This window comes from Ixodes scapularis, unplaced genomic scaffold (genome assembly GCF_016920785.2).
Source record: "Ixodes scapularis isolate PalLabHiFi unplaced genomic scaffold, ASM1692078v2 PGA_scaffold4__175_contigs__length_147842914, whole genome shotgun sequence".
In the NCBI taxonomy this organism is placed as follows: domain Eukaryota; kingdom Metazoa; phylum Arthropoda; class Arachnida; order Ixodida; family Ixodidae; genus Ixodes; species Ixodes scapularis.
Genome location: NW_024609879.1, coordinates 19,965,884 through 19,989,908, shown reverse-complemented (window position 1 = coordinate 19,989,908; position 24,025 = coordinate 19,965,884). Strand labels below are relative to the sequence as shown.

General features: G+C 45.6%; 3 non-coding genes across 3 annotated transcripts; all 3 read left to right on the top strand.

The window, feature by feature from the left end:
* Positions 1 to 1,860: 1,860 nt before the first annotated feature.
* On the top strand, positions 1,861 to 1,933 carry Trnar-acg. The gene has a single exon. It is a non-coding gene; the product is annotated as a tRNA-Arg (tRNA).
* Positions 1,934 to 18,068: 16,135 nt separating this feature from the next.
* Trnar-acg lies at positions 18,069 to 18,141 on the top strand. The gene has a single exon. It is a non-coding gene; the product is annotated as a tRNA-Arg (tRNA).
* A 2,198-nt stretch (positions 18,142 to 20,339) lies between these two features.
* Trnar-ccu lies at positions 20,340 to 20,412 on the top strand. The gene has a single exon. It is a non-coding gene; the product is annotated as a tRNA-Arg (tRNA).
* Positions 20,413 to 24,025: the final 3,613 nt, after the last annotated feature.

The following is a 24,025-nucleotide window of genomic DNA, read 5'->3' as shown; positions in this document are numbered from 1 at the left end:
GAAAAAACCGCGCTATGAAAGCCAAAACTCCGCGTCGCTTCCTATCACTAACACCTGCGACAGCTGCTAAACACACGCTACTTCACTTCAAGAAGTCTCACTCAAGCACCTGGGTCAGCACGAAACACTGATCACTTCGGCGAAACGATTAGTCGAGGTAGGCGAGACAGGCGGGAGCAGAGACTTCGGTGGCCATGAAAGAATGGCGAAGCTTTTGTTTGTATGAATCCAAACGGAAGTGCCCGTCTTGTAAACCTTTTGTAAAGAATAATAACTCTCATCACATAAGTTATTCTTTAAACGTAAAAATATGCCGCTCAAAAGGAAATTGCCACATATAACAAAGGTTTAACAACCAAGATGTAAGCTGTCAATCAAACTCTTAGCCAATGAGAACCTATTGGGATTGACGTCACGTAATCACAACTTCGTGGCGCGCAATTTAAAACGGACGAAATAGCCGCAAACTAAAATGAGTCTCGCGCAATAAATATTGCTGTAAAAAATGTTTTTTCACGCGGAAAATTTGTTTTTTGACATGCTTGTCCCAATCAGACTATTTAAAAAAAAAACTTTTTTTTCTTTGCAGTTACCCTTTAGCCTTCACGGGAGTTTACAACTTCATGACGTCACTAATCAACAGTCCCGGCTTCTGGCGCAACGGATAACGCGTCTGACTACGGATCAGAAGGTTCAAGGTTCGAATCCTGGCAAGAAAACTATGTAGCCCTCTTCAATATCATATAGGAAGACCCCATGTCAAATATTACGATCTAATTCCGTTTATATATGTAATAAACTGGCCAGCAAACCTTCAAGTGAGCCAAGCCGCCGAAATCTGCACAACTCTAGCGTGCGACGTGAGGCGCCAACAGCACCTCACGCAGCGCAGTCAGCGCAGTCAATGGGACGGAGTTTGAGCGGCCAACGTTGAGCCACTACGTCAGAGGCATGACTACGTCACTCTCACGTTTTTTTTTTTGTTTTTACTTCTCAGAGCGAAATTGAACGATGACGTCATGAGTTTCTCCTCCCCGGTGTTGGCTGACCGGGCGTCCACGTGATCACCGTAACGCGGATGCGCTAGTTTGCGCTGCCCTGCGCGCTTATCGGTCTGTTTCTCCGCTCCCCTTCTCCTCCTTTGTCTTCTCCCCTTACCTTCTCCCCCGGGCCATCACCGGCCACGCCATGCGAAGAGACCTGCCCGCATCGCGTGTCCTGTCCCTCGCTCCCTCCCGAACGTCACAAGACCACGTGGTTCGACGTGACGTGGTCATGACTTTGAGGACCCGAGACCAAAGTTGCCTGACGCAACCGAAGCTTCGGTTTCGGTATCAGCTGATGTTGAAATTAGGATTACACAAATAATATTTCACATTTCGCGAATCCGAAGACGTAGTTGTTTAGTAGTGCTTTGTGCATTTGAATCACATGTAAGTCTAGATTTTTCGGAATTGAGCGGAGTTGCCCTTCAAATAATATTGCCCAGACAGCACGTGAACGTATTCTGGAAAGGTGTTGATGTTATGCGCCATCTGCAGACATGTCCTCGACGTAGATGGTTGAGCGTGTTGGTTTCTAATTTACGATAAGGAAAAAGGAACTTTGAAGATAAACAGACAAGACAGGCTTTCGAAAGCCTGTCCCGTCTGTTTGCCTTCAATGTTCCTCTTTCCAGTGTCACCGACAATTGTGGTTTAATATCCGTGGCTTGATCAGTGAATTTATGCAATCGTCCCTCGAAATAATGCCTCACAAGATATTCTTCTTGTTTTCTTGTATATGAATGCAAAAAAAAGTTATTGGTAAACACCTTCAAATAGGCATACACAGTTGCATCTCTATCCCGAACTCTCAACTGGGCTTGTGGCGCAACGGATAACGCGTCTGACTACGGATCAGAAGATTCCAGGTTCGAATCCTGGCAAGCTCGTTGTTACTTTTGCTGTCGCTGGGCCGATCAAACATTTATATGATCCCAAATGAATGGATGATCGACCTTCCATATTCAAATTTTGTAAATGTTTTCTGAATGCACACGCGCAGGTGTATTGTTCTTGCGACCATTTGTGTGTTCGCCCAGTTTACTTTGTGAAAATGAACGATCAGCAGCTCGCTTTTTTAAATTTTATTATTTGAGTTGTCTAGCATGTTTTCTGTGCTGCTGTACAAAAAAAAAAAGTAGCCGGGTTTTTAAACTGTATGACCTTGATCTGGAAACAAAACTTAGCTGCAGGAGTAACTTCTTTGAATTCATCATCGACAAAAGAATACCAAGCTAATGTAGCATACTTTATTCCAAAACACATGCCAACGCATAAGCCGGAGCACAAGCCGCCAACCCCGATCTATATATCAGGTCAAACATATATGGCATCGCATCACATTACATATCATTACGTTACATTGTATCGCATTGCATTGCATAATATATAATGACGTTACGTTGCATCCCATTGCATTGCATTACATGACATGTTATTACGTTGTATCGCATTGCATTACATTGCATACAATTGAGGCGCTGGTCTCTAGTGGTAGATATGATAGAGCTTTCTTGTCTATTTCTCATTTCCTTCGTATCGTAAAAAAATCCTTCAGGACCTGGAATGTTCTGCGATTTTTCTTAAATGATATTTTACAAATACTGCGAAAGACCTGATTTTCGCGATAACCTTGTTTTTGAGAATTTCGCGATTTCAGAACTACCGCGAAAAACTGATCACAAGAATGCATCACTTGATGTTCATATATGACACTCCGTGCGACGCGACTGGCGCGCCGCCGCGCGGCCGGTACCGAAGGTAGGCAGTGAGAACCCCAGAGAAAACGAAACCGAAACCACGCCGCGTACGTTGGTACGCATTGAAGTCGGAGTGGTGCGGTTGCGCTGGGTTCACAGCATGAAGTGCTTGCTGCCTGTGCTGCGTCATTAACTGCTTCAATAGTTATGCGTCGTATCTCGTGGAGACAAAGTTTCACAGTTTTTCACCTCCCCGATGTTTTGTGGCAAAGCGACAACGATGTAGCCGTGCCGTACGACGCGAGAAATTTGGTCTCCCGATCATGTCTGCCACTATGTCGGCACGGCTGACATATTCTAGCTACACTGCCGCTTTGCGCTCTGCGTTTTGTTTTCGTACCAGTAACGCCTACATATGTTAGCGCCGATAGGACGAACGGAAACGCCATCCCACACTCGCGGGTTTGCAGTGCCAATTTCGTTGGAGGAATGCCCTCCAAAGAAGTTTCGTCCCCATCGTCCGTGTCGATGATATTTCCGGACAAGTATGGCACGCAATCTGTACTCCGTGAAGAAAGATTCGAACAGTAAAAAAAGTGACAAATGTAAATCTAAAGAAAACAACAATGAAACTTGGAATCACTGGAGAATTGACGTTTGAGTATGGAAGTTTATGTAGTGTGCTTTCTTTCTTGATCAGCCTCCTTTTGGATGTGGAAACACTGACACCCCGAGTTCTGTAGACAACAATCTTTTTCTCGGCTTTAGAGCCACCTATTGCAAAGTGGTTCGAAGTGGAATTACCGTCCACTGATCCTTTCCTACCTGTAAAGTGTGCACCTCCCACGATGAGTGGTATTATCTGACAGCCTTTGACGGTCAAAGCCAGTTCCCATTTAGTTACGCCGCCCAAACTAAATTTCCACCTGGTTTCGCTATGCCAACTCTTTTTGTTATAATAAGTGTTGTGCCAAGTGACGGTCATGTCAAAGTACCTGTGCGCCGAAAATCAGCACCTCGCACAACAGGTTATTACACAACAGCAGACCGCAAAAGCCCTTGGCGGCCAAACCGTGTTTTAGCCGACAACTTTGTTTTCTCGGCTTTGGAACCACCTTTCGTAATGCTGTTTCAATTGGAAGTACAGTCCACCCTAGTCCCTTCCTACCTCTAAAGTCTCCACCTCCCCCGACCAGTGATATTCTCTTGACAGCCTTTTCATGGTCAAAACCGGTTCCCATTGAGTTACGCCGACCAAACCAAATTTTCACCTGGTTTCCCTAGGCCACCTTTTTTTTTTGTGTAATAAATCCCTTTCGGAGTAGAGCGCCACCTGTTGCACGCAACTGCAACTAGGTCCGCCGCCATCACGCAGGGGTCCCGCCAGAACCGCCTGAATCTTACCGCCTACAACGGTGCTGCTTACACTTTCAGTCCCAGTCTGCGCGCGCCGCATCAATATGCCATCGCATTGCTGCGTACCTTTGTGTACGCAGGATGGATACGTCGACGGAGACGGAAAAAAGGTACTTGCCAGACAAGTTCTAAAGTGTTCAAAAAGAAAAACCAAGTCCTCGGGTTGTTTACAAAACTTTCTCGGGTTATTTCATTTATTCATTTATTCAACCCTTAAAGGCCCAATGGGCATTACATAAGGGGGGGCAAGGAATATAAAATCAAAAATACAGAACACCGCACGAAGCGAAAAAAAACAAACAAAAAACACATCAATTATACATTTGTAAACGCTATAAAAATAGCAGGGAAAATCCACACAGAAACAAATGAGGTCAAAAATCACCAGCATATCGTCTATGTAAGCACTCGACAAAAAAAAAATATATATATATATATATATTAAAAGAATAAAACAAAATAAGAAATATATAATAAAGTATAAAAATAAGGTAGCCAACTATGAAAACAATGTAGAAATCGCCTCACGGAACAGGCCGGCGTCACTAATGTCGACTATGGTGTTGGGAAGGTCGTTCCAATCGCGGATGCCTCGCGGGACAGCGGAGTTAATAAACGCATTAGTTTTACCGGTTAGGTGCTTGAAACTTTTGCTGTTAGTGGTTCGATGGGAAGATCTGTTAGGGGGCTCAAGAAAAGGTGTATTATTAACGTGATAGTAGAGCTTATGGATGAGGCACAGAAGAGCAATTTTACGGCGGTTTTCGAGTAGAGGGAGAGAACACTTATCTTTTAGAGTAGAAACACTTATGTTATACGAATAACTCGATGTTATAAAACGTGCCGCTCGATTTTGGACGGCTTCAATACGTTTGGTTAAGTAGACTTGATGGGGGTTCCAGATTGGTGAAGCATAATCAAGTTTTGGGCGAACGTAAGTTTCGTAGGCTAGTTTACGGAGTTGAGGATGTGCTGCCTTGAGGTTACGCTTAATGTATCCGAGGGTTCGAGAAGCATTAGCAATTACGTTGTTAACGTGGGTGATCCATGAGAGGTTAGAAGTGAGGTGAACTCCCAGATATTTGTAAAAAGAAGCAACGCTAACAGGCGTGTTACCAAGAGAATAGGGGAATGAGGAAAGGGTTTTTTTGCGAGTAAAATTAAGTAATTTGCATTTTGACGTGTTTAGGGGCATTAACCATTTGTCACACCAATTATGAATATTGTCGAGATCTCGCTGAAGGATTAGATGGTCATTTGGATGATTAATTTTTCGGTATAGCACACAGTCATCTGCAAACAAACGTATGTTAGAGGACAGCGAATCAGGAAGGTCGTTAATATAGATAAGAAACAGAAGAGGCCCTAAGACGGTGCCTTGAGGGACTCCCGAAGTTACGTTAGAAATGTCAGATCGAAAATCTCCATTGACAGTAAACTGAGAACGGAGAGAGAGAAAGTTTCGAATCCACGAGAGAGTTAGAGAATCAAGATTTAGCGAGGAGAGTTTAGATATTAAACGACAATGAGGTACGCGATCAAATGCTTTAGAGAAATCAAGAAATACGGCATCGGTTTGAGAGTTAGTGTTCATATTAACATGAAGGTCATGAGTGAATTCGAGCAGTTGCCTATCACACGAGAAGCCTTTTCGGAAACCATACTGATATTTATAAAAGAAATTGTTAGATTCAAGATGTGATGCAACATGAGAGAATATTATATGTTCCAACAACTTACATACAACACTAGTTAGTGATATGGGACGGTAGTTTTCCGCTGAATGACGATCACCGCTTTTGAAGATCGGAACGACCCTCCCAATTTTCCACTCATGCGGGATGCAGCCGGTGGATAATGACTGTTGGAATAATAGACAGCATATTTCACCTGCAACTTCCTTAGTATTTTTTAATATCTTTGAATTAATTGCGTCGACTCCAGCAGAGGTGGAAATTTTAAGTTTATCTATCAAGTCTACAATCCCTGATGGTGCTATCAGAATAGGCTCCATATACCTAAAATTGAGCTCTGGTACGGAAGGTACGTTCAAAATATCCTCGTTTGTAAACGTTGATGAAAAGAAATTATTAAAAACCGAGGGGCATTCGGCATCGGGGATAATATTACCGTCGATGCTTGTCAACTGTATTGAACGGGATGGCTCGTTAGGGGAAATAAGCTTCCAAAACTTTTTTGGGTTGTTCTTTAATATGGTTGGGAGGTCGCAGCTGTAAAATTTGTCTTTAAAGAAACGCAAACTATTAATATAAAGTTTGGCCCAGGCGTTATAGTTAGACCAAGCAGTTTCAGAATTATAACTTTTTGCCACCTTAAACAGTCTTTTCTTTTTGTTACTCATTGTGTTCAAAGTTTTATTATACCATGGTTTATTGCTGTTGGTACGAATGCGAACACGTGGAACAAAGGTAGTAGTAAGTTCGAGTAGCTTATTTTTAAAAAGACTCCAGTTGTCACCAACTGTACGACAAGAAAAACCCATAACATAAGATTCAAAAAACTCCAAAAGACCAGCATTAATCTTATCGAAATCCGCCTTATTGAAATCCAATATAAATTTGGAACCAGTAATATTCCTACTAGGTGCAAGTGATACAGTCATATGAATCAGCTTGTGATCACTAAACCCGTCGATGACAGAGACAGACTTAACTATCTCAGGGACTGATACCAGACAAAGGTCAAGAATATTGTTTACACGTGTCGATTCATTTATCATCTGAACAAGGTTGAAATCAAGAGTTAGATCGACAAACATCTGCGCTTCTTGGGAGGATGAACTTAGAGTAGACCAATCGACGTTGGGAAAATTGAAGTCGCCGAAGAGAAAAATATCGGCGTTGGGAAAATCGGCTTTTAAAACAGATAACAATTTCTGTAGTTCACTACAAAACGTTCCATCGCAATCGGGTGGCCTATAACAAACGCCAAGAAGACACATCGTCACGTTTGAATATACCGAGACCCAAAGAATTTCAAGATGACTATCTACATGAACACTGTTAGTACGTAGGTCTTTCTTTGTCGCAATTAACACCCCCCCTCCCCTCTTATCTAATCGATCCCGACGATAAATCTCAAAGTTGAAACTGTTATTGAGTACTTCGTCATCATTGTGTTCTGGCTTCAGCCATGTTTCGGTTAGTACAAGAATATCTGTCTTGCTATCAGTTATGAACGCGCTTAGTTCGTCTCGCTTGGAAAGAACGCTGCGTATGTTAGTGAAAGATACAGATAGGCTTTCCTCACGTCGTGTGTTTGCAGAAAAAGAAGGCTTTGTACAGCGCGCGGGATTAGAGTTGCACTTGCGTTGCTATCTGGATTCCTTGACAGAACCAGAAGCGGGGTCATATTCAAAAACCTTGTTATCGATTCTTAGCTTGTCAAAGCGAAGTTTGAAAGGAACCTGTTTTACTTTCGCGAATTCAAGCAGTTTATTTCTTGCGGTACGCACAGTTAAAGAAAAATCTTCCCTGATGGCGAAAGACGAGCCCTTTAATTTGTACCCAGAGCTCAATATACCTTCTTTGTCTTTAGACCGCAAAAATTTAACGATAATGGGACGATCTTTGCCGGGCGCAAACCTACCCAAGCGATGGGCCCTGTCGATAACATCAGTTGTAAGATCAATACCAAGTTGCCCCATACAAAACTCGATGACTTTAGCTTCGGGTGCGTTCCACGATTCATTTGGACTATCTGCAATACCGAAGAACAGCAAATTACAACGCCTAAGTCTATTTTCAGCGTCGTCGCAGCGGGCTTGTACGTCGTTAAGCTTGGATGTAACCGCTGTCAAATTCTCAATTGGTATGGCATTAGCTCCAGCTTCTACTGCTTTAGACTTTTTAGACGTTTCAGTTTCAATGGCAGTAACCCTCGTGTATAACAGCCGTACATCATTCTCTGTCGCTTTCTGTTTTTCCCGGAGTTCCTTTATCTCGGCAAGCACGGCGCTCTGCCCTTCCTCTATTCTTTGAACGGTAGCGAGTACGTTTGCGAGGACGACGTCCATGCTTGCTAATTGGACTTCATCGAAAGGCCCGGGATTTGATTCGACATCGCCCGACAACGTTAACAGAGCATTTCTCAAAGCTGCGGACATGGCCGCCCGACACCAAAAGCACACAGCACGAAGACGACACAACCAATCGTTGGGGCACGATACCACTAACACGAAAGAATTCTTTGATTTTGAGGTTTCTAAATAACTAACCTGTAGCAGAAAGATGCGTGAGTGCTCCATCATCGACGTGGCATCGTGCCCCAAGTGACCGGCGTGGTAGGCGGGCTTTTGTAGAGGACTTGTTATCGTTGGCGAAGACCAGTGTTGCCAGCGCTCGAACTGCAAATCCACCAAGATCGGTTGCGGGAACTGTTGATTTCCCCGCGCTGACTCATGGAAAGCAGGCCCAGTAGCGTTTCGGACACGTTCCAGTGCTCCGAGCACGTAGTCATCGAAGTCGCCGGCGGTGGTCAAAAGCAGGATCTGTAGCAGAAAGATGCGTGAGTGCTCCATCATCGACGTGGCATCGTGCCCCAAGTGACCGGCGTGGTAGGCGGGCTTTTGTAGAGGACTTGTTATCGTTGGCGAAGACCAGTGTTGCCAGCGCTCGAACTGCAAATCCACCAAGATCGGTTGCGGGAACTGTTGATTTCCCCGCGCTGACTCATGGAAAGCAGGCCCAGTAGCGTTTCGGACACGTTCCAGTGCTCCGAGCACGTAGTCATCGAAGTCGCCGGCGGTGGTCAAAAGCAGGATCTGTAGCAGAAAGATGCGTGAGTGCTCCATCATCGACGTGGCATCGTGCCCCCAAGACAAGAAAACGCTCTTATCATCCGTAAGCGGGTGCATCGCAGACGATTATATGTTGTATGTGGCCGTGTGTCGCGCCCCGTCTTTAACTACAGAGTTACGGCCGCGGTTCAGTGCGCGGCTCCCTCCCTTCAGTGCTTCTTCACTGCAACCAAGGCCATTTTAGGTACTTGTTCGGCGTGTAGATGCATGATTACTTCTTCCGCAAGTTCGCTTCCTTTACTCACGCCGGTAAAGAGTTTTCCAGAAAACAGACGTCGGGTGGAGGGGGTGTACATACTAAATGCAGTGTACACCAAATCGGAAGATCACTCGAACCCACCTTGCGATCGTGGGAGCTTTTGGAGTGGTGGCTTGAACAGAGTGCCAAGGCCGTACCGCTAGACGTTTAGGGACGTTACGCTACTAATCAGTTTGGAAATTTGTGAGAATGCAGCCAAAGAGTTGGTGTTTACAGCATGTTCAACAATTGTTATTCTGTTCAACGGTTGTTATTCCTGAACACATTGTATTCGGCTGTCACTGAACGACAAGCTCACGACGGGGGCACCGTACCGGGTCGTTCGGAGTGGCCACGCTGAAAGCGCGATCACTATGATTCACTATTAAAATTATGGAATATTACTAAAAAATCACTACAAAATAAGAAAGAACTTGCCTGTTCCGTGAGTAGTTAGTCCTTATAGATGCGGGGACCACGCATGCTTCGACGAAGAAGGTGTAGCTTCTTTCCATGCACCGGTCTGTGCCTGACCGACTCCTGTAAAACTGCTCCACCTCTCTGTCACTTATATGCGGCAGCATCGATAGATCATTAGACCAAGAGGTGATCGGGAAAACACCCGCACAAGGCATAGCCCAAAACGCTACGGCGGCTACGCTGCACGCCGACCGGTCGAACGAGTCGAACCCTGCGTAATGGCGGCGATCACCCAATGTTGCTAGATGTTTTACTATTCTGGCTAAATTTTTTTTAGTGTTGCCAAAATTCCGAAAGGGGTCTATAAGTGCTGTGTCATGTTACTGTCAAGACCAAGCACCTGTGTGCCCAAATCTGCGCTTTACACAGCCCGCTATAACGCAACATTTTGGGTCGAATATGGGATATCCCGTACAGCTTTGTTTCTTTATTCATTAGAAACCTAACTTTCACACCTGCTGTCTTAAAGAAACTTGGCACTCTTCGTGCACAAACTTAGTGAACATCTCACTCGCCTCCAAATATCATCGTTCCAGCAGTCCTAGGTTTACAGCGACGAGCGAAATAAATTTCCCACCCAGAGCAATCAAGGTGGCGGCCGTCTTGTTTTTCGGAATTCGGCCGCAACTAGAGAAATTACCCCTAATAACGACTCAAACTCAATATATGAGAAGTGGAGAACAGATAGATGCCCTTCTTAGGTCTACCCCAGTACTCATGCAACGTCACCCTCAACTTATCGGCTCAAAAAGCAAAAGTTTCGTCCGTGCGCGCTTCCGCCGCCACAGCTTGGCATGCGAAAAGGCGCCGCGGGCTGCTGAACGCGCCTCACAGTCGAACGCCAGCTCCTCCGCTAGCGGCGCTGCGCGCGTTTTTCAAAGCGCCCCCATAGTTCCCGCACGGAGTGTATAGCGCTCAACTCCCAAGCGCGAAATGTTTGGATCGTACGATATTCCAAAAACCCACACAGACTTAGCAAATTTGCGAAATATAAAGCCCACAAAAATTAAGTAGTTTTCAGCAACTGCGAAACCAACCCCGTTCTCAAAGGAGAGTTGGTACGCTTGGGATTTGAATTCAGGCAAAGGCAGCCTGCGGGTAGAATGACACCGCGAAAAATGTTATAAATAGTAAGACTGGTGGACACAGAAATGCGACAAACACTGTGTTTTATATTATTTCGTAATTTCCCGGAATTAAATCAACAACCAGGACGTGTTATCATAGCCAAGGGTTTGTATGAAGTGTGCTTGCATAGGGTAGGGGACTGACCTTGCAATCATGGCCGTAATTCTGTGGAATTTCCTGTAGCTTGCACTAGACGTTCAGTCAACGATCGGTGTCGTTGTGCATCAAATGTTTATCTATGCGACGGAAATCTGGGCATTGTGGCCTCACGTGATGTTGCGGCGACATCAGCTCACGCGAGGTCACGTCACGTGGCAGCGTGTCACTTCACCTGACTTGACGCGAAGTGCTCGCGCGATGTGACGTTGCACCCCCGCCTGGCACCCAACGTTACTGGATCTAGTAACGTTGTTGACATTGCGACGTCACGGGCACCACGACTTCGCACCATGAGTCATGCGACGCCGTGATGTCGAATAACAGCACGACGTCACACTTCGATGTCATCTGTACTTACATGTCCCGGGCATACCACGTATTCACGTGACCGGTATTGCCACCAGCCACGTGACCATTTGTCGCATAGCGACTCCAGCCACGGGACCACGAGACTCGTTTTGTCTCGCCGCTAAACTTAGCAGGACGTTAGCACGCTATATTTGGTTGACGACGGCGCGGTACGCCCACGGCGACGGCGATGCGGCACGAATCCCAGCTCAGATTTAATTAAAATACATTTCTCTTAAAAAAGACAAAAACATAGACGACCATAAAAAAGATAACCTTATGATTCTAGATTCTAGAAATAGCAGGGAAGATTGACGTGACCTATTGAACTGGTGAATCGACTCGGGTGTTCACGATGTTGTTATTCGGTTGTCGTCCGGAATCCTGGACAAAAGCTCACCGGACAAAAGCTTACCAGACAAAAGCTTGCCGCACAAAAGCTCACCGGACAGAAGCTCACCGGACAAAAGTTCACCCATTTTTTCACAGACCCGGACAAAAGCTCACTAGGAGAATATCTCATGTTGGTCTTAATACGAGTGTGGACAACTGAGGTGCATGAGTGCGACACTAAAATGCAACGATAAATTAAATCTGACAGGTGCATGGTTTCTTGATTAGAGTAGGAACTAGTTTATTTATCGACTGGTTAGAAGCGATTGCAGGACCTTACTAGCTCCAGCGTTCTTGGTAGACCTGGGTCACGACCTGGGCATACATGGAACCCCTCGAAAATATTTTTCAGACGATTCTGCAGGCCAAGAGTGGTTTTTCGCCACCCGCTTCTCTGGGGATTCACCTCTCTGGGCTCGTGTTAATGCCCTGACAACGAGCGCCTGATTTTCCTCTAGTCACTCGTCAGCCTCCAGACGCTTGAACGGCCGTGACCGACAGGCTTCTGGAACTTGGTATTCCATCCTTTGCAGGTGTTGTTCATCCAGTCTTTATCTTGAAGAGTGGCGTCGTACAAATTCCACCGTTCCGAGGGAAACTCCAGTCGTTGTGGGCGCACAATCAGGCGAAGGAAGAATTCGCTCTGGGTGCCGCCGCAGAAGGAGCAGAAGCATAACGAAAGGGGCCGTTCACATCCGTGCTATCAAGGTAGTCCAGCAGGTCGCCGATCTTACCGGGAGACTTTTCCCTGTTATAGGTTAGTCCTTCGGGCACAAGCTGTGGTGATGGAAAACCCAGGCTATCCAAAATCCCGCACAGTTTTCTAAAAGGGTCATCTTTCTTATACTTGTCCAAAAGGCCCAACTCTTGTACCTTCAAAATATTTTTAAAGATTCCCAACTCAATGATTTTTACATGACAGTTTTGCTTCAGTTTCGCTTTCACGTCACCCTGAGATAATCCTCGATTTCAAATACATTTATGACACACAATGACGGAAAGAATATAATTTTCCTAGCCATTCACTTTAAATATTACCCTGAACCTCAAGAAAACGCATGCATTAGTAATTGAGAGAAATTGTGCCGAACCTTTATGTGCGCGTTTAGCGTGACATAAGCACAATGAAAAAGCGAGGTCACCGAGGGTGACTTCGCTTCTTCGGTCACTCTTCGGGGTGTTCAAAAACTTCGGTTCACGAAGTTTCTTGGGCGTGGCACAAGGGTGCTCCGGCATACCCTTGAGTCAAGCAAGCTTTTTTTCTTATCAGCTCCACTCGGTTTCGTGACCTAAATTTATGTCCTAAATCGTTGCTTCTCTGCTTTTATGGCTTATCTTTCGACACCTTTGCATGGGACGGGGTACCAGTTCTCTTAAAAAATCTGGCGATGTCCATCGCGTCCGCACTTTATCCCAGCCCGTGTTTCGCCCGGGTAGCAAAAAAGGTGAGCTTTTGGGGTCCGTGAAAAGACGGGTGACCGTTTGTTCGGTGAGCTTTTGTCTGCTGAGGTTCTGTCCGGTGAGCTTTTGTCCGGCGAGCTTTCGTCCAGCGAGCTTTTGTCCGGCGAGCTTTTGTCCGTTTGCACCCTGCTGCCGAAACTCATAATATCGTACGATGTATTATATAGGGCTCCGTGTTTTCGGAGTTTATTTTTCGTGAAATTCGGAGGGTGTTTTTCGGAGTTTATTTTTTAGCGAAAATTCGGTGTTTATCGAAGTTTATTTTTCATAAATTCCCAATTTTCCGAAATTCGGAGATTAATTTCGCGGTGTTTCCTATAAAAAGAATACATAATAACCGGATGCAAACGTGTGCCAGATAAAAAATAAAACGCGCTTGTATCAATTAAGATGTTTTCAGTTGAATTTGGCGTCGGTGTCATTGGAAATACTAATTTGCCCCACGACAAAAGTCGCACACAAGTGTGGCTTCGATAAACGTCGATACCTTAAAATCAATAAACTGCCGGAGATAGCCACAAGGAAGCTCGTAGTCATCCCATCAATCTATCCCGCTGCCGCGCGAGGAGGATGTAATAGAGAAGCTTCAACTGCTCCGCTTCCCTATTTTATACAATCTCTATGGTCCATAGCTTTCACTGTTTCCCCCAGAAACTTACCCTCTCCTTTCTCTAAATCCCATGGCCGAACTGGAAACCAAAAGAGTGGCTTCTGTCGTGACACGAATAGTACGATGACCTGATTCCCTGAACCATCCTTGACGAGACAAGCCGTAAGACCCCCTTTTGACAACGGTCCGAGGCTTGAAAGATAATTACGGTGTCATTTGCCCAGGACCATTAAACCTTCCCCCCCCCCCCCCGCCTTTCCTCTCATCTTACCCACCATTTTTTTCCAAGTGAACTCTTCCCGCATGAATAGCTGACCTCATTTTGGGGATCAGCTTGTTTCCAGTCCCCTCGTCGCCGTGTTGAAGACGGTTGTGGTGTCCGAGGAGTGTGTTTTTCGTGCAAGCTAGCTGTAGCTTGGACGATATCGTACGCAGTTGCTCGGCGCAAGCTGATGCTTGTTCTCGTCGATTGAAAATGCGCTTCACTTTCGCATAGAACAGAAATAAACGTGGCATGGATCACCTTTTTTCGAGGAATAAGCACACTTTTTTTTTATTATTTTTTTGGGTAGACTTTTTTCGCAGCAGGGAGGAAGTTGGGACCGCATAGGCACGGGTCGAAATAGAGCAACCGTTTTGGGCAACTACGCGATCATGCTAAAGGCGCAAACGCCTGTTCGTTCTGCAATCAGCAAAGCGGAGAAAACGCTCACTTCCGTTTTCGGTAAATACGATCAAACGTCCACAAAACGTCGTTCGTTCAAGATGCGACCGCGGAGCAGAAAGCAATGAGAGTGTCAAAGGACTGATCTGATTCTAGAGTCGTCGCATCGAATCCACAGACAACGCCGGGCTTCGAGCGCATTAATTCTAAACATCGAGTCAAATAGGGCATTTAGAAATGCATCTCGAGTCAGGCAATGTGAACGAAATGCTTATTTTACATGCTTTATGGCATTTATTCATCTCTGACGGCGTTGGATTTTCCACCGTTTCGACGGAAACCTCCGGAGCTTCACGTCCCCAAAGCTTCCAGGGTTGCGACAGTCCGGTACGTAACAGTGCCTACAGCTTCGGCGTTTGCTCTTCTGCGACATCCGATAGCAATGTAAAGAATAAAAGACCAAAAACGAGTGAATAAGTACCTTCAAATTGATCCGTGAATAGCCCCACGAGTAAGCAGGCCGGGGAACGAGCCTTGTCACTGTTGCAAATACTTTGAGCTAGATGGCGCGAAGTGTCACACCAAACCTGACTGCCCAAAGGGTAGACGAGGATTTTCTTATTATTTTATTTTTTTTTTTTTGAAGAAGCTTCGCTTCACCCGGGGTCACAAACCCAGGGTTTCGAACCGGAACCGAATCGAGCCAAAAACCGGAACTGAACCGTTATTTATAGCGGAACCGGAACTGAATTGAACCGAAACCTTCGCCGCCATCTTAGAACTGAACCGGAATTGAACCGGGAAAAAATAACGGTAACCGGTTCAGAACGGTTCAAAGTGATCTTTTTTTTTCTTTTTTTTTAGTATCACAGAGTGAATATTTGAAAACAAAAAAATCTGGCAGGCTGTATTTCTATGTATCGATGAAAACAAAGTACACAGGGGCGCGTGGCGGAACTATGACGATTACGCACGCCGACCGTCAGAAGGTGTCCAATGAAGTAGGTGCCATGTGGAGTAGAGCATGAAATACTACCTCGTTTTGCTTAACAAGAAAAAAAAATCTTGGAGAACGCGCGGTACCGTTTTCGGGTTCCGTTCGTATCGCCCTCTCATTGGCGTGCCAGCATGCCGTGCGTGGTCTAGTCAGTAGTGTGTCTGACTCGATACCGAAGGCTCGTGGGTTCGAATTTTTTCTTTAAGGCGAATAAATTACTATATGAAGTGAAATCGTTTGAAACATGCAGGGAGACCTTTATTTCGCTTTACATGTCATGTTATAATCCTCTTCATTCCACGCGGGTTACGCCTCGGTTCACGTAAGCGTCGTGGGCTGGTTGAAAGTTTCTTCTAGGACATGCAGCTGTGACGTCATGACCGTATTGACCAATAAGGATCTTTCCGTCACGCCACCGACATTGTCCTTTCTGCGACACGAGCTCCTCAACGCCATCGCGTTAAAATCATCAATTAGCAAGGGTGATACTTATTTGCAAACTGAATTGATTGGCCTTTTGTCAAGAACAAACCTCAACAGCCAGGCTATGCCAGCTTATCCTGTATAAGAAAATGTTCACTTTGGCAAGCGCTATTTCGGATCAGATTCGATCTGATTGCGAAGGTGCGTATAGATTGGAGTGAACAAATTCGGTTACTCCTTTCTGCATGATTCGTCGCATGCATCGCGGTGCTGAGTGTAAACAATGTTTGGTTTGAAAAACAAGAATTGTGATTCCTGCTTGGTGTGTCTATAAAAGATAGACTGAAAAGGATTTTCCTAAGACTTTCGTGACATTTTGAAAACGTTATTGCTTTTAGCTCGGTTCTGTCGTCCTCATATATATACTCTGAAACGTCTTTCGTAAACGATATTCATTATATATAAGGCGACGCTTTGCCCATTTGATGATTTTTGCGCCGTCATTAATTTTTTAGTTCAAGGACACAAACACGATTTAACGCTTAATACTGCGACGCAAAGTTGTACCAATTACGGGTACTTCATGCGACCTACCACACTTCGCGACAACATTTTATACCTTGTAAATAGATCATCTTCAACTTTAGAACGAGGCTTATACACGAAGAAAGAAAGGACACAAAAGGACAATATAATTCTAAAGTTCAAGATCGTCGATTTACAGGTATGTACCAACAAGCTCAACTCTTTACTGTGATACTTGTAGATTTTGATTTAGGTAAAATACTTGTGACTCTGGTAATCAAAGACATGTTGGGTTGTATGAACATGACGTTTTGTACGTTAGTGAAGATTTTTAGTTTCTTTTTGCGCAAAACAAGGTCATTGGCAGCAATTGCGGTAAAAGCTTAAATAAGATTTAAGAAAAAAACAAATACATGTTTCTTAAACAGCCGGTCTCTTTTTTTTTATATATAATGTATGTGTGAGTGTGTTTTCCACGTTGATGCTTTCACTCAGTGAGTGAAAACGAAACTTCTTTTTAATGTTTTAGCCGAGGAAAGCGAACCCTCTCAAAATAGATGTGCACATGAATAGTTTCGTCGAGATTATAATACCCCTATATTGATTTCAATTGATGACAACCACGCACGTCTTACAACTTTCTGCTAAATCTTAGTTAAAGTAGTGAGTTCATGCTTGTACACTTCAGAGAGCAATGATGCAACATTTTTATCAATGTCTTCGTACGAGTGGGGAATCAATATTCTGTCATCGAAAGATTGTTTTGAAGCACCTGATATGTTTGATGAATTTATGACTTATTTGCCAACCCATAAAATATTTCCTCACGAGCACGCACGCTACTTTTATGGTAAGTGAAAAAAAAATTACTCGCAAAAACAACCGTTTGAAGGGCCCGTGGAACGAACTTTGGGGTGAAACAAATTTATTTAGATTGGGATTTTACTAACATCATATCGGTTTAGTGGGCCAAAAGAAAGAAGGTAGAAAGTCAAAAGCCTGATTTTCGGTACGAAAATCTGAAAACACAACGGACAATTTCGTACCTCCGTCCCTTCGAAAGCTCTCAGCCTTTTCACTGTGATACATCCAAGATACCCAAAGCGCGTCACCAGGCCCAAACGCACGTCATACAATACCGGACCTCACTTATTCCCTTCAACCCTATAAGCTGACAGTGCGGTGGAAGCTATGCGCTTACCGGACCAATCAGCCGCCTCCATTTCATCAATTGACCTCATTCTCTGCGGTAGGTATGTGCGAGGTAGAGTGATCAAGTGGCAAGAGTGTGGCTGCCTCAACGAGCAGGTAGCTTCCACGGCACTGTCAGCTTCGGGGTGAACGGAGTGGGGAAAGCAACTTTTGTCCCAGGTTTGAGCGACGCCTCTCCTCCTCTCCCCATTTCCGGGGAGAGGAGGAGAGCCCGCGCACACTCAAAATGGGAGAGGGGACACAGGCCTGTACCTTCCACTGCATTGCCAAGAAAAGCGAGGGTCCGAGCAGGAGGGGAGTCCCTCCTTTCCGTCTTCTTGAACTGTTTGGTACAATACGCGACTTTTGAGTTGAGGAAAACAGCTAAGAAAGAAAAAGTCGAAAAATCGTTTCACGACTCCTTTAACCTTCCCAGGAATTTATACCTTCATGTCGTCAACGAACAACCATCCGGGCTTGTGGCGCAACGGATAACGCGTCTGACTACGGATCAGAAGATTCCAGGTTCGAATCCTGGCAAGCTCGTTGTTACTTTTGCTGTCGCTTGGCCGATCAAACATTGATGTGATCGCGAATAGATAGATGATCGACCTTCCACATTCAAAATTTGAAGGAGCTGATGTACGCGCCTGGAATATGTTACTTTTTTAATGTTTTCTGAATGCACACGCGCCGGTGCATTGTCCTTGTGGCCCTTTCTGTGTTTGGCCAGTTTACTTCGTGAAAATAAACGATCAGCAGCCCGCTCTTATAATTTTTTCATTTGAGTTGTTTCGCATGTTTTTGTGCTGCTGTACTCAGCAAAAAAAAAAAGAAAAAAGAAAAAAAAAAAAAAACGTAGCCTAGTTTTTAAACTTTATGACATTCTACAGATATCTGAAAACCAAGGTTAACTACAAGAGTATCTCCTCTGAATTCTTCATAGACAAAAGAATACCAAATTAACGTAAATACTTTATTCCAAAACGGATGCCAACGCTTAAAAGCCTGAGCATAAGCCGCCTACCCCCAATCTCTATTTCAGGTTAAGCCTACATGGCGTCGCATTACATTACATGTCATGACGTTACGTTGTATCTCATCGCAATGGATTACATATTACTTTGCATTGTATCACATTGCATTACATTGCATATCATTACTTTACGCTGTATCGCATTGCATTACATTGCATAACGTTAAGCCGCTAGTCTCTAGTGGCAAATGTGATAGAGCTTTTCTTGTCAATTTCTCTGTGCCTTCGTGCCTTGAAAAAAACCCTTCCGGACATGGAATGTCTCAATCATTTTAACGCAGTATTTTGTTTAAATAATAGTTTATAAATATTGTGATAGACTTTATTTTTGCGATAACCTAATTTTTTTGAATTTCGCGATATCAGAACTGCCACGAAAAACTGATCATGCGATTGCATCACTTGATGGTGACGTATGTATAACGTTCCACTCCCAAGCGCAGAGTGTCGGGATCGTACAACATTCCCGAAACCCAAGCAGACTTCGCAAAATTGCCGAAATACCAAGCCCACAAAAATGAAGTAGTTTTCAGCAACCGCGACCCCTACCCCGTTCTCGAAGGAGAGTTGGTACTCTTGGGATTTGAATTCAGGCGAAGGCAGCCTGCGGGAATGACACCGCGGAAAATGATATCAATATTGAGACGGGTGGACACAGAAATGCGACAAACACGGCGTTTTATATTATTTCGTAATTTCCGGGAATTAAATAAACAACCAGTACGTGCTATCATAGCCAAGGGTTTGTATGAGGTGTGCTTGCATAGGGTAGACTGGCCTTGCAATCATGGCCGTAATTCTGTGGAATTTTCTGTAGCTTGCACCAGACTTTCAGCCTGCGACCTCTGTCGTTGTGCATGAAATGCTAATTTATGCAACGCATGAATAAACCGGTTTTGCACCCAACGTTACTGCGCCAGATAACGTTGTTGACATCGTGCCACCACGGGGCACCACGACTTCGCACCATGAATCATGCGGCGCCGTGGTGTCAAATAACGGCACGACGTCACACTTTGATGTCACCAGTCCTCGAATGGCCTGGGGCATGTCACGTAGTTACGTGATCCGTAGTGGCACCAGCCACTTGACCATTTGACGAATAGTGACACCAGCTACGCGACCATGGTACTCATTAGGGAGTTGTAGTAGATCGTTTTTCTCCTCCGCTACGGTATCCGTGAAGAACACGCCGCAGCTGCGCATGCGCACCGCCAGCCTTGTCTGCATAGTTCAAGGTCTTGTGGCGGATTACGGAGCGCTATCCGGGTGCTTAGCGGGCTGTGGGAACGGTCTACTACAACTCCCTATTGTGTCGCGCCGCGAAGCTTCGCAGGACGTTAGCACGTTATATTTGGTTGACGACGGCAAGGTACGACGCGGCACAAATCCCTGATTAGATTTGGTTAAAATACATTTCTATTAAAAAGACAAAAACATAGACGACCATAAAGGAGATAAGCTTATGGTTCTAAATTCTAGAAATAGCAGGAAAGATGGACGCGAGCTCATGAACTTACAACATTGTCTCGGGTGTTCACGATGTTGTTACTCTGTTGTCGTCTGCAACCTGCTGCCGAAACTTATATCGTAAGATGTAACGAAATGTGAAATATTTCCGAAAGCGAAACGAGAGCATACAATCTAACGTAACATAATAAAAAAAGATGACTTAGGCGATGCCAAGTCACGACAGGCAACTTTCGACGCCCTCGTGGCCTAACGGATAAGGCATCGGTCTCCTAAACCGGGGATTGCGGGTTCGAATCCCGCCGAGGGTAGCGTTTTTTACGTTTATGAGCTGTGTCTACTGGAAATCAAATAATTTCACAACGCAATTCTAGTCTGACTCCTAATTTTAAGGAATAATGTTATCTGTCTTCAAAAATTTTATACCACGCAAAGGAAGCTTCGACACCCTGGATTTGTGACCCGGGGTCACAAATCCAGGGTGTCGAACCGAACCGCACCAAAAACTGGAACTGAACGTTATCTATAGTCGGAACCGAACCGGAAAAAATTAACGGTAACTGGTTAAAAACGGTTCAAGATATATTTTTTTAAAATTTTTGTTAGTATCACAACTTGAATATTTGTGGATAAAAAAGTGGCAGCGGTATTTCTATATATGGATCAAATCGTCATATACAGAATTGCAGTGTATGATAAAGTGTGGCTTTTCGTGGCGCTTTCGCATTGGCACTATGATCAACCATGTGCCACATCATGCTGTCAATACATATTGTCAAGTGAGGTCACGTGACTGACTGCGTAAAGTCGTGTTATTTTTGAGGAAGTCACTAGATTCATCAACCTTGTTGACAGCGTGACGTAACCTGACATCACGACTTCGCACCGAGCGTCATGTGACATCGTGAGGTAAGCGATTTTCAAACAGAATCGAGCGCTCGGGTTCATGACAATCAGCATCGCCAAATACTCCGGTAACGGCTCATGTCAATTATATATGATAATAGCCCAACTCTAGCAATATCCGAAGCTCAGCCCAAGTTCTTAGCTTTCCGAACCCCAGCACTTGACCGTGATGAACACTGACGGTATATATTTAGTGACCACATGATCACGCATGATTGCACGATTGACACGATTGGCACGTGACCGCATGTTCTAATTGCGATTTGAAGAGGGGACAGCTGTTTCTTTCCTTTCTTTTTTTGCATCGTCCATGGCGCGGAGGGGAAAACTAACGGCGCATTCACACTGGAAGCGGATCCGCGTTCGCGAAGCGGTCGCGAATGCGGTTCGCGAGCGACCCCGTTCAGACACACCGAGAGGTGGTTGGCGGTTTCTCGGCGATCACGCGTGATCTTTTGAGACTTGCGTTTAGCAACCCTGTTTTACAATCCAAAAGCCACTTTAATTCAGGATCCAAAGCCAAAGTTTCGCTATTTTTGCACTCGGAATATTCTTCTCCGGGATGTTCGAGCGCATCACGAGTTCAAGGAACGAAAAAAGAAGCATGGACCCGCCAAACTCGCCTGTGATTCCCTTGACTTCGCCCACAAGCAAAGCCCAGCTAGGCGCGCCTTGCTGACTCAGAACAGGATGCCCCCGACCTTTTCTTCGAAGTGGACCCTTCCCGCATGAATAGCTGACATTGTTTTCGGGATAGACGGCCACTTTTCCCCCCTCGTTGTTCGCTCTTATCATTTTCGAAGTTGTGAGCGGTGGGGTGGACCGTGGTGCGGGGGAATGTGTTCGGTGCTAGTCGGTCGTGGCTTCGTTGGTGGCGGACTCTCCTCTCGTCACTCGCTCGTCGATCGAGTCTACTCTTTGTTTGACATTAAGCTCAAATAAACGCCGTATGGATTACCTCTGCATTGTCTGGTACGTACACTTTATTTTATGAGTAGTAAATGTTACAGGTCGAGCTAGCTGTACCCTGCCACCCCGCGGTAATGTGTTGGCTACGCAATCAAGCTCACGACGTCTCTGTCGGCCTGCGTGGTGGTCATGCGCGGTGTCGAAAGCTTCCAATAGCTCACGCGACTATCCTAGTTGGTAGAAAAGCTGACAATTCCGTCGATCAGGGGCGGGCTCCGACGTTCTACAGGCAGAGATTAACAAGGCAGGCAAGCTTGGGCTGTGGCACCCGGAATAATCAACAAACTCTTACCTGAACCAAATCACCGGTGCGAAGCCCGTTAAAATTAGCGAGTCAATTCTTTTCGCGGCGGATTCAAGTGACGGACGTGAACATCAAGTTTCTCCGTTGATTTGTCGAAAGCTAAGACTACAGCGCTAGGACTACAGCGCCTTCGACGCCTCACCAGCGACAGGTGCCATCTTGTTTCGAAAGTCACTGACGTCACGTCAGCGTCGCGTTGTGATTGGTTGCCGCTTTGCGGTTCGTCAAAGCGGTTGGGAGAAATCGGTCCCGAAGCGGTTGGCAAAAACGCGCTCCAACCGCTCGATCCTAGCCGCTTTGCGGTTGAGAACGCGCGGATCCGCTTCGCGAACGCGGATCCGCTTCCAGTGTGAACGCGCCATAATGGTACGTTTACACTTGCGGATCCGCCAGCGAATCCGCCCAGCTTTTGCCGCCGGGGCGAAACGCTGGGCGGAAAACGCGGCGGCGAGCCGTTTTGGTCCAGGACCTATTTCTGCCGCCGAACGAGGCGTTTCGCTGACCGGATGTGACATTCTTGTGCGGCGCGACGCTGCCTACGTCACGAGTACGCGTTCTTCCGGGAGCAGCAACGCCCGGGAGAGAGAGAGCCGAGGCGGGAACTCTCGCGCCTTCTCGTCATATTTGACGAGACGTTACGGGAACCGCTGCCGCAGCCGCCACTGCTCGAAGGAAATAGATGTAAACACAACCAGCTCGCCACCGCCGCCGCCGGGAGCGGATTTGCTCCCGCGGCAGCGGATTTCTTCTCAGGTGTAAACGTACCATAAGGGATGTTTTCGCAAGTAATCAACGTCAGAGATTACTTTTTACCGTTATTTACTGAAAGTACAAAAACTGTTGCACGCCCAATTTTACACTACTGAGGCACCCAAATATGGTGTTATTGTTGCTGAACTGCCTCGGGAAGATGTCCCTGAGAATAGAATACTGAAAAAACTAAATGTGACTTATTAAAATTACGTTACATAGAACTACATGTGTGTACGGGAGGGATACCTGAAACAAAAAGACCATAGTGGCATCAGAGGATAATCCGAACGTTGGCAACCACTCTAATGGCGCATTCACACTGGAAGCGGATCCGCGTTCGCGAAGCGGTCGTGGATGCGGTTCGCGAGCGACCCCGTTCAGACTCACCGAGAGCCGGTTGGCGGTTTCTCGGCGATCACGCGTGATCTTTCGAGACTTGCGTTTGGCAACCCTGTTTTACAATCCAGAATCCACTTTAATTCAATATCCAAAGCCAAAGTTTGGCTATTTTGGCACTGAGAATATTTCTCTCCGGGATGTTCGCGCGCATCACGAGTTCAGGCAGCGAAAAGGGAAGCATGGACCCGCCAAACTCGCCTGTGATTCCCTCCACTTGCCCACAAGCAAAGCCCAGCTAGGCGCGCCTTGCTGACTCAGAACAGGATGCCCCCGACCTTTTCTTCGAAGTGGACCCTTCCCTCATGAATAGCTGACCTTGTTTTCGGGATAGAGGGCCAGTTTTCCCCCTCGTTGTTGTTCGCTCTTATCATTTTCGAAGTTGTGAGAGGTGGGGTGGACCGTGGTGCGGGGAAATGTGTTCGGTGCTAGCCGGTCGGGGCTTCGTTGGTGGCGGACTCTCCTCTCGTCACTCGCTCGTCGATCGAGTCTACTGTTTGTTTGACATTAAGCTCAAATAAACGCCGTATGGATTACCTCTGCATTGTCTGGTACGTACACTTTATTCCTTGAGTAGGTTTCCTTTATTTATGTTA